The following is a 5,000-nucleotide window of genomic DNA, read 5'->3' as shown; positions in this document are numbered from 1 at the left end:
ACTAGAGGTAAAAGAGCCGTTAGGAGGCAGTGATCACAACACGATAAGTTTTACTCTGCAAATGGAAAGGTAGAAGGGAAAATCGGAAGTGTCTGTATTACAGTATAGCAAAGGGGATTACAGAGGCATGAGGCGGGAGCTGGCCAAAATTGACTGGAAGGAGGCCCTAGCAGGGAAGACGGTAGAACAGCAATGGCAGGTATTCCAGGGAATAATGCAGAGGTTGCAGGATCAATTTATTCCAAAGAGGTGGAAAGACTCTAAGGGGAGTAAGAGACACCTGTGGCTGACAAGGGAAGTCAGGGACAGCATAAAAATTAAGGAGAGGAGGTATAACATAGCAAAGAAGAGTGGGAAGACAGAGGATTGGGACTCTTTTAAAGAGCAACAAAAGTTAACTAAAGAGGCAATGCGGGGAGAAAAGATGAGGTGCGAGGGTAAACTAGCCAATAATATAAAGGAGGATAGCAAAAGTTTTTTTAGGTACGTGAAGAGGGAAAAAATAGTCAAGGCAAATGTGGGTCCCTTGAAGACAGAAACGGGGGAATTTATTATGGGGAACAAAGAAATGGCAGACGAGTTAAACCGTTACTTTGGGTCTGTCTTCACTGAGGAAGATACACACAATCTCCCAAATGTTCTAGGGGCCGGAGAACCTAGGGTGATGGAGGAACTGAAGGAAATCCACATTAGGCAGGAAATGGTTTTGGGTAGACTGATGGGACTGAAGGCTGATAAATCCCCAGGGCCTGATGGTCTGCATCCCAGGGTACCTAAGGAGGTGGCTCTAGAAATAGTGGAAGCATTGGAGATCATTTTTCAATGTTCTATATAGATTCAGGATCAGTTCCTGTGGATTGGAGGATAGCAAATGTTATCCCACTTTTTAAGAAGGGAGGGAGAGAGAAAACGGGTAATTATAGACCAGTTAGTCTGACATCAGTGGTGGGGAAGATGCTGGAGTCAATTAGAAAAGACGAAATTGCTGAGCATTTGGATAGCAGTAACAGGATCATTGCGAGTCAGCATGGATTTACGAAGGGGAAATCATGCTTGACAAATCTACTGGAATGTTTTGAGGATGTAACTAGGAAAATTGACAGGGGAGAGTCAGTGGACGTGGTGTACCTCGACTTTCAGAAAGCCTTCGACAAGCTCCCACATAGGAGATTAGTGGGCAAAATTAGGGCACGTGGTATTGGGGGTAGGGTACTGACATGGATAGAAAATTGGTTGACAGACGGAAAGCAAAGAGTGGGTATAAATGGGTCCCTCTCGGAATGGCAGGCAGTGACCAGTGGGGTACCGCAAGGTTCGGTGCTGGGACCCCAGCTATTTACGATATGCATTAATGACTTAGACGGAGGGATTAAAAGTACCATTAGCAAATTTGCAGATGATACTAAGCTGGAGGGTAGTGTGAATTGTGAGGAAGATGCAATAAGGCTGCAGGATGACTTGGACAGGTTGTGTGAGTGGGCGGATACATGGCAGATGCAGTTTAATGTAGATAAGTGCGAGGTTATTCACTTTGGAAGTAAGAGTAGAAAGGCAGATTATTGTCTGAATGGTGTCAAGTTAGGAGGAGGGGGAGTTCAACGAGATCTGGATGTCCTAGTGCATCAGTCAATGAAAGGAAGCATGCAGGTACAGCAGGCAGTGAAGAAAGCCAATGGAATGTTGGCCTTCGTAACCAGAGGAGTTGAGTATAGGAGCAAAGAGGTCCTTCTACAGTTGTAGCGGGCCCTGGTGAGACCGCACCTGGAGTACTGTGTGCAGTTTTGGTCTCCAAATTTGAGGAAGGATATTCTTGCTATGGAGGGCGTGCAGCGTAGGTTCACTAGGTTAATTCCCGGAATGGCGGGACGGTCGTATGTTGAAAGGCTGGAGCGATTGGGCTTGTATACACTGGTATTTAGAAGAATGAGGGGGGATCTTATTGAAACATATACGATAATTAGGGGATTGGACACATTAGAGGCAGGAAACATGTTCCCAATGTTGGGGGAGTCCAGAACAAGGGGCCACCGTTTAAGAATAAGGGGTAGGCCATTTAGAACGGAGATGAGGAAGAACCTTTTCAGTCAGAGAGTGGTGAAGGTGTGGAATTCTCTGCCTCAGAAGGCAGTGGAGGCCAGTTCGTTGGATGCTTTCAAGAGAGAGCTGGATAGAGCTCTTAAGGATAACGGAGTGAGGGGGTATGGGGAGAAGGCAGGAACGGGGTACTGATTGAGAGTGATCAGCCATGATCGCATTGAATGGCGGTGCTGGCTCGAAGGGCTGAATGGCCGACTCCTGCACCTATTGTCTATTGTCTATTGTCTATAATCAACCACTTTATTTTGCCCGTCTTTGTGACTCCTCTTTGACACGTCGATCACCGCTGAGGCTGTTTTACCTGTTTCGCCTATGTACCGTAAGGTACACTCCTTACATTGAACTGCATACACCCCATTATTTCGCTCACGGGTTATCCTCTGTGCTATCCAGTCTCTCCTGTCACCCTGTTCTATGTTTTTGTCTATTACCCAGTGGGAGCAGGCCCCATATTGACATTAATTTGTAACCCTACTGCTCCCCTCGTCTGCTGGTTTTATCACCATCTCATGTTTATCCCTCAGCTCTGCCGTGGTCTCCCTCTCTTTTTTTCTGGTGAGGTTCGGCCTATCCTTTGTCATGGGCATATCCCAGGCTGTTTTAGTAACGTTCTTTTAAAACGTGTCGTGTTTGTTTGGCTTTACCCACGTTCCAGCATTAGAGGCCAATTTTTGCAATGTTTCCTGGGTGGGATTTGCCGGTTTTACAAATGGTGTCACTATCTCACCCTGCTTCCTGATACCCTTATGGGGTCGGCTCTGTTCTTGCAGAACCCTCGGGTGGTGCAGAGTCTGGGCCTTGTTATCAATATCTTGCCCTGCTTCCCGATACCCTTGCGGGTTCGGCTCTGTTCTTGCAGATCCCTCAGGTGGTGCAGAGTCTGGGCGGCATCGTCACCCAGCACACCGACGCCCACTGAAAATTACCCACGCACAGTGCGCGCCTGGAGCGGCAGTAGTTCAAACTACCCCTACCCCTACCCCTACCCCTACCGCTACCCCTACCCCTACCCCTAACCCTAACCCTAACCCTAACCCTAACCCTAACCCTAACCCTAACCCTAACCCTAACCCTAACCCTAACCCTAACCCTAACCCTAACCCTAACCCTAACCCTAACCCTAACCCTGACCCTGACCCTAATGCAGGCAGAGTTATTTATAAAGTGGCCCAGACTCTGCACCACCTGAGGGTTTTGTAACAGAACCAACCCCATAAGGGTTTCAGGAAGCAGGGCAAGATATTGATAACAAGGCGCAGACTCTGCACCACCTCAGGGTTCTGCAAGAACAGAGCCGACCCCATAAGGGCATCAGGAATCAGGGCAAGATATTGATAAAATGGCCCAGACTCTGCACCACCTGAGGGTTCTGCAAGAACAGAGCCGACCCCATAAGGGCATCAGGAAGCAGGGCAAGATATTGGTAACAAGGCCCACGGGGAAGGCGGCATACTTTGGGGTTATTTTGTAGTGAGTTTTGAAGGCATGTGCTAGTGTTACGCATACCGAGGGCGCGCAAAGTTCGGCGCGCCCGGGCCAAAACGCCTCTGCTGGCCGCGGCCGAGTCGGCCGACGGATTGCCACGGACTTGCTTGACGACCTGTCACTCTCCGTGCATCGGTTGCACGCCCGGTTCGTCCTTTCCATTTGTTTCATGATGTACACGCGGCAGGCGGAATATTTTAAAAGCACTGTTCTGTTCGAAGTGCACAATGGCCGTTGGGGCAATGCAACTGGGGGTCGGTCGACCGGCTGACGACGCCTGCCTGCCGATTTGGTTCACGATGTCCCCGCCGAAGGCGGCATACTTGAAAGTACTGCCGTTCGCGGCGCGCAATTTGCAGGGGGGAGGAATTGTTAGTGGACGTCTGTGTGCTGGGTGACGATGCTTGCCGACTTGGTTCATGCCGTCCACGCCGAAGACGGCGCCGTTTAAAGTACTGCCGCTCGAGGTGCACAATTTGCGGGGGAATTGTTATTGGGCGTCGGCGTGCTGGGTGACGATGTGGAGATGAGGAACGCCGAGCCAGATCTATCTTATTTGTTTGCTTGGGCCACTGGACTTTGCATGGGCTTGGCATCATTGTGTGCTACGTTAAATCACGGCCAATTGAGTGAGTATTTTTTATTCAACCACTCTATTTTGCCCGTCTTTGTGACTCCTCTATGACACGCCGATCACCGCTGACGTGTTAATCTGCGTGTTAGGTATCTCGGGGGTCAGTTGGACGGACAGATGTGTAAGGGTTTTGTTCGGAAGGATCGTTGAGTGTAAACGGTGAACGGGGGTTAAAGGCCCTGAGGTTTCAATCCTCTAAAGAATGTAAAAGGTCTGACGCGTTAGCTAGCAGCTAATGAGGTGAACCTAGCAGCTAATGAGGCTCTCTCTCTCTCACGGCCCCGGGACTCCCTCCCTCCCTCCTCCCTCTTGGAACCCTCCCTGCGTGGGGGGGGGGGGGGGGGGGGGGGGGGGGGGGCACGAAGAAAAAGAGGGTATAAGAAGAATCCAGTGGAAGGAGTAGGGACTGGGGGCGAGGTCAGACAGCCTATCCGGCTAATAAAGCATCATGAGGTTAGGTATAAACTCTGATGACTGCATAAACTCGCCCCTAATGGGGGGGGGGCACTCTCTCCCCCACCCCTCTCTCCCCAGTGCCACTCCCTCCGACCCCCCCCCCCACTCTCTTCGTGTCGCTGGGCCCGCCCGGCACGGCCCCGAGGATCACTCCCCGCGCGGCAACGGGACACCGGGTCGCCGGGCCCGCAGGGTCGTCAGTCGGGCGGGGGGGGGGAGGGTGGCCATGCCAGCAGCAGGAGAGGTTTCCAACGAACCCGCGACCGCAGCAGGACCGCCCGCGGCAGACATTTGGACCCAGCGGGTCCGTTCGGGATGGTTGCCGGGC

Source organism: Rhinoraja longicauda, unplaced genomic scaffold (assembly GCF_053455715.1).
Source record: "Rhinoraja longicauda isolate Sanriku21f unplaced genomic scaffold, sRhiLon1.1 Scf000169, whole genome shotgun sequence".
In the NCBI taxonomy this organism is placed as follows: Eukaryota; Metazoa; Chordata; class Chondrichthyes; order Rajiformes; family Arhynchobatidae; genus Rhinoraja; species Rhinoraja longicauda.
Note: the sequence above shows the minus strand (reverse complement) of the source record.